Here is a 13,801-nt window from a genome sequence, read left to right on the forward strand (position 1 = left end):
CTGTGAGCCCTCGCGGGCAGGGTCCTCTATCCTCCTGGAGACTGTGAGCCCTCGCGGGCAGGGTCCTCTCTCCTCCTGGAGACTGTGAGCCCTCGCGGGCAGGGTCCTCTCTCCTCCTGTAGACTGTGAGCCCTCGCGGGCAGGGTCCTCTCTCCTCCTGTAGACTGTGAGCCCTCGCGGGCAGGGACCTCTCTCCTCCTGTAGACTGTGAGCCCTCGCGGGCAGGGACCTCTATCCCTTGTAGACTGTGAGCCCTCGCGGGCAGGGACCTCTCTTCTCCTGTAGACTGTGAGCCCTCGCGGGCAGGGTCCTCTCTCCTCCTGTAGACTGTGATCCCTCGCGGGCAGGGCCCTCTCTCCTCCTGTAGACTGTGAGCCCTCGCGGGCAGGGTCCTCTCTTCCTCTGTAGACTGTGAGCCCTCGCAGGCAGGATCCGCTCTCCTCCTGTAGACTGTGAGCCCTCGCGGGCAGGGACCGCTCTCCTCCTGTAGACTGTGATCTCTCGCAGGCAGGGACCTCTCTCCTCCTGTAGACTGTGATCCCTCGCGGGCAGGGTCCTCTCTCCTCCTGTAGACTGTGAGCCCTCGCGGGCAGGGTCCTCTCTCCTCCTGTAGACTGTGAGCCCTCGCGGGCAGGGTCCTCTATCCTCCTGGAGACTGTGAGCCCTCGCGGGCAGGGTCCTCTCTCCTCCTGGAGACTGTGAGCCCTCGCGGGCAGGGTCCTCTCTCCTCCTGTAGACTGTGAGCCCTCGCGGGCAGGGTCCTCTCTCCTCCTGTAGACTGTGAGCCCTCGCGGGCAGGGACCTCTCTCCTCCTGTAGACTGTGAGCCCTCGCGGGCAGGGACCTCTCTCCTCCTGTAGACTGTGATCCCTCGCGGGCAGGGTCCTCTCTCCTCCTGTAGACTGTGAGCCCTCGCGGGCAGGGTCCTCTCTCCTCCTGGAGACTGTGAGCCCTCGCGGGCAGGGTCCTCTCTCCTCCTGTAGACTGTGAGCCCTCGCGGGCAGGGTCCTCTCTCCTCCTGTAGACTGTGAGCCCTCGCGGGCAGGGTCCTCTCTCCTCCTGTAGACTGTGAGTTCTCGCGGGCAGGGTCCTCTCTCCCTCTGTAGACTGTGAGCCCTCGCGGGCAGGGTCCGCTCTCCCTCTGTAGACTGTGAGCCCTCGCGGGCAGGGTCCGCTCTCCTCCTGTAGACTGTGAGCCCTCGCGGGCAGGGTCCGCTCTCCTCCTGTAGACTGTGAGCCCTCGCGGGCAGGGTCCGCTCTCCTCCTGTAGACTGTGATCCCTCGCGGGCAGGGTCCTCTCTCCCTCTGCAGACTGTGAGCCCTCGCGGGCAGGGTCCGCTCTCCTCCTGTAGACTGTGAGCCCTCGCGGGCAGGGTCCTCTATCCTCCTGTACCTGTCTGTGCCTTGTATTGTTTATGATTATTGTACTTGTCCCCATTATGTACACCCCTTTCACATGTAAAGCGCCATGGAATTGATGGCGCTATAATAATAATAATAGTATCTGAGTCTCAGTATCTAAGGCTCAGTATCTGACTGTGGGTATCCGACCCTCTTGGTATCTCACTCTGTAGGCATCTGATGCACTCAGTATCTGACTCTCCTGGTATCTCACGCTCTCGGTATCTGACTCGCTCAGTATCTGTCTCTCTAGGTATATATGTCTTGTTCAGTATCTGATCCTCTCGGTATCCGACCCTCTCAGTATCCGACCCTCTCAGTATCTGATGCTCTTAGTATCTGACCCTCTTGGTATCTGACTCTCTTAGGGGTGCTTCACACACAGCGAGCTCACTGCCGAGATCGCTGCTGAGTCACGCTTTTTGTGACGCAGCAGTGACCTCATTAGCGATCTCGCTGTGTGTGACACTGGATCTGGCCCCTGCTGCGAGATCGCTGCTCGTTACACACAGCCCCGGTTCGTTTTCTTCAAAGGCGCTCTCCCGCTGTGACACACAGATCGCTGTGTGTGACAGCGAGAGAGCAACAATCCTGAATGTGCAGGGAGCAGGAGCCGGCGTCTGGCAGCTGCGGTAAGCTGTAACCAAGATAAACATCGGGTAACCAAGGTGGTTACCCGATATTTACCTTAGTTACCAGCCTCCGCCGCTCTCACGCTGCCTGTGCTGCCGGCTCCGGCTCTCTGCACATGTAGCTGCTGTACACATCGGGTTAATTAACCCGATGTGTACTGTAGCTAGGAGAGCAAGGAGCCAGCGCTCAGTGTGCGTGGCTCCCTGCTCCCTGCACACACAGCTAAGCGGTGTGCGCTGGTAACTAATGTAAACATCGGGTAACCATACCCGATGTTTACCTTAGTTACCAGTGTCCGCAGCTTCCAGACGCCGGCTCCGTGCAAGCGCAGCGTCGCTTGCACGTCGCTGCTGGCTGGGGGCTGGTCACTGGTCGCTGGTGAGATCTGCCTGTTTGACAGCTCACCAGCGACCATGTAGCGATGCAGCAGCGATCCTGACCAGGTCAGATCGCTGGTCGGATCGCTGCTGCATCGCTAAGTGTGAAGGTACCCTTAGTATCGGACCCTCTCGGTATCTGACCCTCTCGGTATCTGACCATCTCGGTATCTGACCATCTCGGTATCTGACCATCTCGGTATCTGACCATCTCGGTATCTGACCCTCTCGGTATCTGACCATCTCGGTATCTGACCATCTCGGTATCTGACCATCTCGGTATCTGACCATCTCGGTATCTGACCCTCTCAGTATCTGACCCTCTCAGTATCTGACCCTCTCAGTATCTGACCCTCTCGGTATCTGACCCTCTCGGTATCTGACCCACTCGGTATCTGACCCACTCGGTATCTGACCCTCCTCTCAGTATCTGACCCTCCTCTCAGTATCTGACCCTCCTCTCAGTATCTGACCTTCTCGGTATCTGACTCTTGGTATCTGACCCTCTCAGTATCTGACCCTCTCAGTATCTGAGTCTTGGTATCTGACCCTCTCGGCATCTGATCCTCTCAGTATCTGACTATTGGTATCTGACCCACTCGGTATCTGACCCACTCGGTATCTAGCCCTCTCGGTATCTAGCCCTCTCGGTATCTGACTCTCTTAGTATCTCACCCTCTCAGTATCTGAGCCACTCGGTATCTGACCCTCTCAGTATCTAGCCCTCTCAGTATCTGGCCCTCTCAGTATCTGGCCCTCTCAGTATCTGGCCCTCTCAGTATCTGGCCCTCTCAGTATCTGGCCCTCTCAGTATCTGGCCCTCTCAGTATCTGGCCCTCTCAGTATCTGGCCCTCTCAGTATCTGGCCCTCTCAGTATCTGGCCCTCTCAGTATCTGGCCCTCTCTCAGTATCTGGCCCTCTCTCAGTATCTGGCCCTCTCGGTATCTGACTCTGTTAGTATCTGACCCTCTCAGTATCTAGCCCTCTCGGTATCTGACCCTCTCAGTATCTAGCCCTCTCGGTATCTGACCCTCTCTGTATCTGACGCTGTTAGTATCTGACCCTCTCGGTATCTGACCCTCTCTGTATCTGACGCTGTTAGTATCTGACCCTCTCGGTATCTGACCCTCTCGGTATCTGACCCTCTCGGTATCTGACCCTCTCTTAGTATCGGACCCTCTCGGTATCTGACTCTGTTAGTATGTGACCCTCTCTTAGTATCGGACCCTCTCGGTATCTGACCCTCTCGGTATCTGACCCTCTCGGTATCTGACCCTCTCGGTATCTGACCCTCTCGGTATCTGACCCTCTCTTAGTATCTGACCCTCTCTTAGTATCTGACCCTCTCTCGGTATCTGACCCTCTCTCGGTATCTGACCCTCTCGGTATCTGACCCTCTCGGTATCTGACCCACTCTCGGTATCTGACCCTCTCTTAGGGGTGCTTCACACACAGCGAGCTCGCTGCCGAGATCGCTGCTGAGTCACGCTTTTTGTGACGCAGCAGTGACCTCATTAGCGATCTCGCTGTGTGTGACACTGGATCTGGCCCCTGCTGCGAGATCGCTGCTCGTTACACACAGCCCTGGTTCGTTTTCTTCAAAGGCGCTCTCCCGCTGTGACACACAGATCGCTGTGTGTGACAGCGAGAGAGCAACAAATGAAGCGAGCAGGGAGCAGGAGCCGGCGTCTGACAGCTGCGGTAAGCTTGTAACCAAGATAAACATCGGGTAACCAAGGTGGTTACCCGATATTTACCTTAGTTACCAGCCTCCGCAGCTCTCACGCTGCCTGTGCTGCCGGCTCCGGCTCGCTGCACATGTAGCTGCAGTACACATCGGGTTAATTAACCCGATGTGTACAGCAGCTAGGAGAGCAAGGAGCCAGCGCTAAGCAGTGTGCGCGGCTCCCTGCTCCCTGCACACACAGCTAAGCGGTGTGCGCTGGTAACTAATGTAAACATCGGGTAACCATACCCGATGTTTACCTTAGTTACCAGTGTCCGCAGCTTCCAGACGCCGGCTCCGCTTGCACGCTTGCACGTCGCTGCTGGCTGGGGGCTGGTCACTGGTCGCTGGTGAGATCTGCCTGTTTGACAGCTCACCAGCGACCATGTAGCGATGCAGCAGCGATCCTGACCAGGTCAGATCGCTGGTCGGATCGCTGCTGCATCGCTAAGTGTGAAGGTACCCTTAGTATCTGACCCTCTCGGTATCTGACCCTCTCTTAGTATCTGACCCTCTCTCGGTATCTGACCCTCTCTTAGTATCGGACCCTCTCGGTATCTGACCCTCTCGGTATCTGACCCTCTCTCGGTATCTGACCCTCTCTCGGTATCTGACCCTCTCTTAGTATCTGACCCTCTCTCGGTATCTGACCCTCTCTTAGTATCTGACCCTCTCGGTATCTGACCCTCTCTTAGTATCGGACCCTCTCGGTATCTGACCCTCTCTTAGTATCTGACCCTCTCTCGGTATCTGACCCTCTCTTAGTATCTGACCCTCTCTCGGTATCTGACCCTCTCTCGGTATCTGACCCTCTCTTAGTATCTGACCCTCTCTCAGTATCTGACCCTCTCTTAGTATCTGACCCTCTCTCGGTATCTGACCCTCTCTCGGTATCTGACCCTCTCGGTATCTGACCCTCTCGGTATCTGACCCTCTCGGTATCTGACCCTCTCGGTATCTGACCCTCTCGGTATCTGACCCTCTCGGTATCTGACCCTCTCAGTATCTGACCCTCTGGATCAGAGCTTATCTCAGAGCAGTGATGTTTTATCAAATTGCAGGGATGTATTATATTCTGATTGCTCTGCTTTCTTATCTCCTAGCTCAGCTGGACCTTTCTTCTTGTTTTCCTCTGGTTGCTGCTGCTGTTATGGTCAGGAGACCGCAAAAGATCTTGCAAAAATCCTATAAAAAAGGTTGATCATAGTACACAAGAGTAGATGGAAACTTAGCTGGCTGCAATCCACTGACTACACAAACACAACTAGAAGTAGCAGTGGAGCGTTCCTAACAAACCTAGACGCCTCGTCACTGCCAGAGAACTAATTAACCTCAAAGATGGAATGAGGAATCCTGACTTGCCTCAGAGCAGCCCCAAAGGAAAGTCAGAAGCCCCCAACATATAATGACGGTGATTTAAGAGAAAACAACACACAGATGGTAAATATAGAATTAAGCAAAGTGAGGCCCTGCCAGCTAGATACAAAAGTATAGGATAGATTGCTGGTTGCAGCCAGTAAAAACCCTGAGAAATGCCAACACCTGATAATCAAAAATTCCCTTAAAGACCACACGATCTTTCCTCCCACTATATCAGGAACTCTTGTGTAAATACACTTAAATAGAAAATGCAAATATAATAGAAAAGATCATAACTACAAAAACACAGGAGAAACAAAAATACAAAAACTCCTGAACAAAACAGGGAGTGATAACTCCCTTTCTTGCTGGGAATAAGTCACCCTCCAAAAATAGTGCAGGAAAAGCATTTATTAACTTGCAAGAAACAAAAGGGAATATTCTCAAACACAGATTTAGAAAAAGACATAGATTAAGCAGAAAAGCCCTTCAGTGCAAATTCAGCCCAAACCAAGCCAGACCAAGAGAGCAAAATACTTATCAGGCATAGCTGCAGACCAGGATGACATGGAGACAAAACCAATGCAAAAGGAACAAAAAAAAAACGGCTGCAGAAATCATTCCTGAAAAATCCAAAAAGGAGCAGAAAAAAGCAAAAACAGAACCTACAGGGAAAGGCAAAAGCCTAAAGGCAGGAGGACAAATTCAGAACATCTTCACATGGAGCAGAAACAATTATCACCTGCACAGGTTAAACAGAGACTGCCGTCCTATATCGCCCCAGGCTGGACTCCATAGGCTTCCTAAAACAGCAATCATCTCTTACACCTGTCCGAGCGACAGATGCAGAATCAGACTCACTACCAGCACTAGCCACCAGAGGGAGCCCAGAAACACTCCCGGGAACAGCACCATCTTTGATGATATTGACAACATGTTGTGCTGTCATTAAGCACTCAGCAGTGCACACTGTGACGCATCTCCTGCGAGCGTAGTCTGTACATAGTTATGTGCAGATTTTGGAAGCATAATCCCCTCAGATCTTCCACTACACGGTGTAAATAAGGGACTGGATTCTGAGAAGCCCCCAGTTAGGATATTGCCAGTTGTACCACACATTGCCTGGTATTGCCCTCTGGCACCCCGACACTGCCCAGTTCTCCCCGGATTCTGGGGATCCGTCATCTTAGAGATCATATTGGCATCATTCTGGTTTATAGGCAGAACAGTTGTCCTAACTTTTCACTGCTGAAGTTTCGTTACTATGTGTCAGTGTAGTTAATGCTTCCCTCCTGGACTCTCAGGGATACATTGTAACTGCGCAGATTCTCCTCCTCTGTGTGTAATCAGTGACTGTTCCCATTCACTGACAGCAAGCAGAGATCTTGTGACCGAGCACCTGGAGCCGGGCGATCAGTGGCTGCAGAACGTCGCCATTCTATTCACGAAGCAGGAGGCTCTGGCTGAACAGACTGGTCCTGAACAGACAGCTGCGATGCTCTGCAGAGAATGTCCTCTGCTGTGGGGGGAATAGTCTGCTGCAGTTATGCAGGAGCAGCGTTACACAGTACAGCACAGCGGGAGACCCTGGAGCGTTACCGGACTGTGATAACGTTCCGGGGGATTTTTTTTTAGCAGATGACCCCGAAAATACGTTCACCTGCAGAACCAGGAAAGCGGCTGATGTCAGGAGCACAATACCACCTGCAATGGAGGTGGAAAGGACCCCTCACCTCTTGGCCCTCTTGGGCCCCCTGATCTCTTGGCCACCTGACTTCTTTAACACCCTGACTTCTTGGGCCCCCTGACAACTTGGGTCCCCTAACCTCTTGGTCCTCCTGACCTATTGGTCCTCCTGACCTATTGGTCCTCCTGACCTATTGGTCCTCCTGACCTATCGGGCCCCCTGGCTTCTTGGGCTCCCTGGCTTCTTGAGCCCTTGGGCCTTGCGATTTCTTGGACTCCTGACGTCTTGAGCCCCTGACCTCTCGGGCACCCTGACTTTTTGGGTCCATGACATTTTGGGCCTCCTGACCTCTTGGGCCTCCTGACCTCTCGGGCCCCTGACCTCTCGGGTCCCTGTGCGGCCGCACAGGCTGCACCAATGATATGTCGCCCCTGCAGAGACGTCTTACCTCTGACCCACGTGTGACCGGCGGAGTCCCCTGGGAGCGCTGGGATCAGTTGTGCACGGGATCAGTGTCCGTCCTCGGGGCACTGGTCACCCGGTGAGGAGTGTCCACATGCCGTGGTCTCCGCTCGGCCCCTGAGCTGGGACTGGCAGTAGGAGACACCACACGGCGGCGGTGGCTGTGGAATGTCTCTGTGCTGCAGACGCTTGAAGTGACACCCCAGCTGGATGGCCATGTTTGGAGTTGTAATCCAAGAAGAGCTGCGCAGAGAGATAGCGAGGGGCACGAGAGCCGGGGGGGGGACACGAGAGAAAGGGGGGCACGAGAGCCGGGGGGGCACGAGAGAAAGGGGGCACGAGAGAAAGGGGGGCACGAGAGAAAGGGGGGGCACGAGAGAAAGGGGGGGGCACGAGAGAAAGGGGGGGGGCACGAGAGAAAGGGGGGCACGAGAGCCGGGGGGGCACGAGAGAAAGGGGGGCACGAGAGAAAGGGGGGGGACACGAGAGAAAGGGGGGCACGAGAGCCGGGGGGGCACGAGAGAAAGGGGGCACGAGAGCCGGGGGGGCACGAGAGAAAGGGGGGCACGAGAGAAAGGGGGGGGCACGAGAGAAAGGGGGGGGGCACGAGAGAAAGGGGGGCACGAGAGCCGGGGGGACACGAGAGAAAGGGGGGCACGAGAGCCGGGGGGGCACGAGAGAAAGGGGGGCACGAGAGCGGGGGGGGACACGAGAGAAAGGGGGGCACGAGAGCCGGGGGGGCACGAGAGAAAGGGGGCACGAGAGAAAGGGGGGCACGAGAGAAAGGGGGGGCACGAGAGAAAGGGGGGGGCACGAGAGAAAGGGGGGGCACGAGAGAAAGGGGGGCACGAGAGCCGGGGGGACACGAGAGAAAGGGGGGCACGAGAGAAAGGGGGGCACGAGAGCCGGGGGGGCATGAAAGACACAGATGACAGGACCCCCGACCTCTGCTGCCACCAACACACTGACCCTGAGCTCCAATATACAGAGCAATCAGCTACTGCCCGCTGTTATCAGCCAGTTACAGCTGATTATAGAACCTAAGGACATATCATATGTAATAGAGTTATAACCACCTGCTCACACAGCTGAGGGTTTGTTACAATGTATCAGTGCAGACGACCCATGATCAATCACACATTGTAACAAACCCTCAGCTGTGTCAGCCTCTGGGTGTAAACAATGTTCTCATTCACTGTCAACAAGCAGAGCCTGGCGAGGAGCTGACACGTGACGTCTCTAGAGGCATTACAGGGAGCGCGTCCTGATCAGCGCAGGTCAGAGGCTGCGGCCTCCTGTTATTCACTCTCAGCTTTGCTGCACAGACCGGGACAGAGTTAGCAGAGTCATCTCACTATCATTAGAGGATAGAGAGGTTAATCACAGCCCTATTCTACTGCTGGAGGCCGGCATAAGGGAGGATAGTAACAGTGCAGCACGGAGGTGGCGGTACCCAGCTCTCGTGTCGCTCCATGTCCTCGGGCGAGGCTATGCTGCACAGACCGGGGCAGAGTTATCTCACTATCATTAGAGGATAGAGACGTTTATCACAGCTCTATTCTACTGCTAAAGGCCGGCATAAGGCAGGATAGTAACAGTGCAGCACGGAGGTGGCGGTACGCAGCTCTCCTGACGCTCCATGTGCTCGGGCGAGGCTTTGCTGCACAGACTGGGGCAGAGTTAGCAGAGTCATCTCACTATCATTAGAGGATAGAGACGTTTATCACAGCTCTATTGTACTGCTAAAGGCCGGCATAAGGCAGGATAGTAACAGTGCAGCATGGAGGTGGCGGTACGCAGCTCTCGTGTCGCTCCATGTCCTCGTGCGAGGCTTTGCTGCACAAACTGGGACAGAGTTAGCAGAGCCATCTCACTATCATTAGAGGATAGAGACGTTAATCACAGCCCTATTCTACTTCTGGAGGCCGGCATAAGACAGGATAGTAACAGTGCAGCACGGAGGTGGCGGTACGCAGCTCTCCTGACGCTCCATGTGCTCGGGCGAGGCTTTGCTGCACAGACTGGGGCAGAGTTAGCAGAGTCATCTCGCTATCATTAGAGGATAGAGACGTTTATCACAGCTCTATTGTACTGCTAAAGGCCGGCATAAGGCAGGATAGTAACAGTGCAGCATGGAGGTGGCGGTACGCAGCTCTCCTGACGCTCTATGTGCTCAGGCGAGGCTATGCTGCACAGACCGGGGCAGAGTTATCTCACCATCATTAGAGGATAGAGACGTTTATCACAGCTCTATTCTACTGCTAAAGGCCGGCATAAGGCAGGATAGTAACAGTGCAGCACGGAGGTGGCGGTACGCAGCTCTCGTGTCGCTCCATGTCCTCGTGCGAGGCTTTGCTGCACAAACTGGGACAGAGTTAGCAGAGCCATCTCACTATCATTAGAGGATAGAGACGTTAATCACAGCCCTATTCTACTTCTGGAGGCCGGCATAAGACAGGATAGTAACAGTGCAGCATGGAGGTGGCAGTATGCAGCTCTCGTGTCGCTCCATGTCTTCGGGCGAGGCTATGCTGCACAAACTGGGGCAGAGTTAGCAGAGTCATCTCGCTATCATTAGAGGATAGATTTATCACAGCCCTATTCTACTGCTGTAGGCCAGCATAAGGTAGGATAGTAACGTGCAGGCATAGAGGTGGCGGTACGCAGCTCTCCTGTCGCTCCATGTCCTCGGGCGAGGGTCACAATGTGCCACCCCAGAGAAGGTTATAAAAACACAATGTTACAGCATTTATAATAAGGAAACTAAAGACCGGGCCCAACGGCTGATGACTGACACCTTCCCATACATCTAAATTAGGATCAGGGCCACAGGAGCAGGTGCAGAGCATGGGGAGAGTAAAACAGAGAGGACAGCACAGGGTGCACAGAGACGTGCCAGGATAGAGGACAGAGACGTGCCAGGATAGAGGACAGAGGCAAGCAAGTAGGGAGAGGACAGAGACTGCCAAGAAAGAGGACAGAGACATGCGAGGAGGGAGAGGACAGAGACGTGCCAAGAAAGAGGACAGAGACAACCGAGGAGGGAGAGGACAGAGATATGGCCAAGAAAGAGGACAGAGACAAGCGAGGAGGGAGAGGACAGAAGCGTGCCAAGAAAGAGGACAGAGACATGCCAAGAAAGAGGACAGAGACAACCGAGGAGGGAGAAGACAGAGATATGCCAAGAAAGAGGACAGAGACAAGCGAGGAGGGAGAGGACAGAGACATGCCAAGAAAGAGGACAGAGACAAGCGAGGAGGGAGAGTACAGAAGCGTGCCAAGAAAGAGGACAGAGACATGCCAAGAAAGAGGACAGAGACAACCGAGGAGGGAGAGGACAGAGATATGCCAAGAAAGAGGACAGAGACAAGCGAGGAGGGAGAGGACAGAAGCGTGCCAAGAAAGAGGACAGAGACATGCCAAGAAAGAGGACAGAGACAAGCGAGGAGGGAGAGTATAGAAGCGTGCCAAGAAAGAGGACAGAGACATGCCAAGAAAGAGGACAGAGACAACCGAGGAGGGAGAGGACAGAGATATGCCAAGAAAGAGGACAGAGACAAGCGAGGAGGGAGAGGACAGAGACATGCCAAGAAAGAGGACAGAGACAAGCGAGGAGGGAGAGTACAGAAGCGTGCCAAGAAAGAGGACAGAGACATGCCAAGAAAGAGGACAGAGACAAGCGAGGAGGGAGAGGACAGAGACGTGCCAAGAAAGAGGACAGAGACATGCCAAGATAGAGGACAGAGACAAGCAAAGAGGGAGACCACAGAGACATGCAAAGATAGAGGACAGAGACGTGCCAAGATAGAGGACAGAAACGTGCCAGGATAGAGGACAGAAACGTGCCAGGATAGAGGACAGAGACAAGCGAGGAGGGAGAGGACAGAGATGTGCCAAGAAAGAAGACAGAGACAAGCGAGGAGGGAGCGAACAGAGACATGTCAAGAAAGAGGACAGAGACAAGAGAGGAGGGAGATGACAGAGACGTGCCAAGAAAGAGGACAGAGACAAGCGAGGAGGGAGAGGACAGAGATGTGCCAAGAAAGAGGACAGAGACATGCCAAGAAAGAGGACAGAGACAAGTGAGGAGGGAGAGGACAGAGACGTGCCAAGAAAGAGGACAGAGACATGCCAAGAAAGAGGACAGAGACAAGCGAGGAGGGAGAGGACAGAGATGTGCCAAGAAAGAGGACAGAGACAAGCGAGGAGGGAGAGGACAGAGATGTGCCAAGAAAGAGGACAGAGACATGCCAAGAAAGAGGACAGAGACAAGCAAGGAGGGAGAGGACAGAGACGTGCCAAGAAAGAGGACAGAGACATGCCAAGAAAGAGGACAGAGACAAGCGAGGAGGGAGAGGACAGAGATGTGCCAAGAAAGAGGACAGAGACAAGCGAGGAGGGAGAGGACAGACATGTGCCAAGAAAGAGGACAGAGACGTACCAAGAAGGGGACAGAGACAAGCGAGGAGGGAGAATACAGAGACGTGCCAAGAAAGAGGACAGATACAATGCAAGAAGAGGACAGAGACAAGTGAAGAGGGAGAGTACAGAGACATGCCAAGAAAGAGGACAGAGACAAGCGAGGAGGGAGAGGACAGAGACGTGCCAAGAAAGAGGACAGAGACATGCCAAGATAGAGGACAGAGACAAGCAAAGAGGGAGACCACAGAGACATGAAAAGATAGAGGACAGAGACGTGCCAAGATAGAGGACAGAAACGTGCCAGGATAGAGGACAGAAACGTGCCAGGATAGAGGACAGAGACATGACAAGAATGAGAATAAACAAGACAAAAAACAAGATGAAGAGGACTGAGACATGCAAGGATGGCGAGTACAGAGACATGACAAGAATGAGCCCACATAAGCATGCCAAGAAGAAGAGGACAGAGACAAGCCAAGAGGAAGGTGATAGAGATATTCCAAGAAGAAGGGGACAAATAAATGACAAGAAGGGGACAGAGACATTCCAAGGTGAGCACAGAGACCAGACAAGAAGAAGACAGAGACCAGAGAAGGAGAGCATAGAGACAAGTCAAGAAAAGGAGAGAAACAAGCCAAGAGGAAGGGGTCAGAGACATTCTAAGGAGAGCACAAAGACAAGTGAAGAAGAAAAGGATAGACAAGCCAAGAAGAAGAGGACAGGGACATTCAAAGGTAAGCACAGAGACAAGCAAAGAAGAAGCGGACAGAGACATTCGAAATAAAGCACAGAGACAAGCCAAAGAGAAGGGTACAGAGACATTCCAAGGAGAGCACAGAGACAAGTCAAGAAGAAGAGGACAGAGGTAAGCCAAGAAGAGGACAGCGACATGCGAGAAGGGAGAGTACAGAGAACTGACAAGAATGATACCACATAATCATGCCAAGAAGAAGACAGAGACAATCCAAGAGCAAGTGGACAGAGATATTCCAAGGAGAGCACAGAGACAAGCCAAGAAGAGGACAGAGACATGTCAAGAAAGATAATAGAGAAATGCGAGGAGGGAGAGTACAGAGAAATGACAAGAATGATACCACATAATCATGCCAAGAAGAGGACAGAGACAATCCAAGAGCAAGTGGACAGAGATATTCCAAGGAGAGCACAGAGACAAGCCAAGAAGAGGACAGAGACATGTCAAGAAAGATAATAGAGAAATGCGAGGAGTGAGAGTACAGAGAAATGACAAGAATGCGCCCACATAGTGTGAGGGGTGCGTCCCGCTCTGGGGAGATCTCTGGTGAGTCTGGATCCAGGAGATCACCGCTTTATTGTTCACAGGTCTATAACTTGCATTTGATTGAATCTGCTTTTTTTTGGTGCTGCAGGGGTTAAGGACTCCTTCCCTCTCTGGCTGTCCTTTGTAGCCTTAATTCCTGGTGCAGCTCCTTTGTGACCACTCCCTTACACTACAAAAAGTCACACGTCTCACACCAGCGGTTATACTCTAGATTCTCATTCTCTGCTGACCACTTTAGAAAGAGCCAGTCTTTGAGAGAAGCTGAGGAGCTGTGACTATTGCAGCTGCGGTGTTTAGCTGCATTGGAGGAGGGTTTTCTTCCCTCTGCTTGTCTTACCTCGTGTTGGATTATTGCAGTGGTGAGACTAGTGTGCTCGACAGCCTTCTCACTAGCCAGAGCGAGTTCAGGCAGGGCAAGCGAGGGCCTAGGCACG

General features: G+C 53.5%; 1 protein-coding gene across 3 annotated transcripts in view; it reads right to left on the minus strand.

The window, feature by feature from the left end:
• POPDC2 (popeye domain cAMP effector 2) overlaps positions 1-13,801 on the minus strand; it is an 84,367-nt gene that overhangs the window by 63,926 nt on the left and 6,640 nt on the right. The window contains exon 1 of one of the 3 annotated variants that reach the window (XM_075334845.1): positions 7,632-7,829. The exons of the other annotated variants lie outside the window; for them this stretch is intronic. The gene's annotated coding sequence lies outside the window, so the exon portion shown is untranslated. Of the gene's footprint in view, positions 1-7,631; positions 7,830-13,801 lie in introns of those variants that run through there. 3 annotated transcript variants of the gene reach the window in all.

Source organism: Anomaloglossus baeobatrachus, chromosome 2, assembly GCF_048569485.1.
Source record: "Anomaloglossus baeobatrachus isolate aAnoBae1 chromosome 2, aAnoBae1.hap1, whole genome shotgun sequence".
In the NCBI taxonomy this organism is placed as follows: Eukaryota; Metazoa; Chordata; class Amphibia; order Anura; family Aromobatidae; genus Anomaloglossus; species Anomaloglossus baeobatrachus.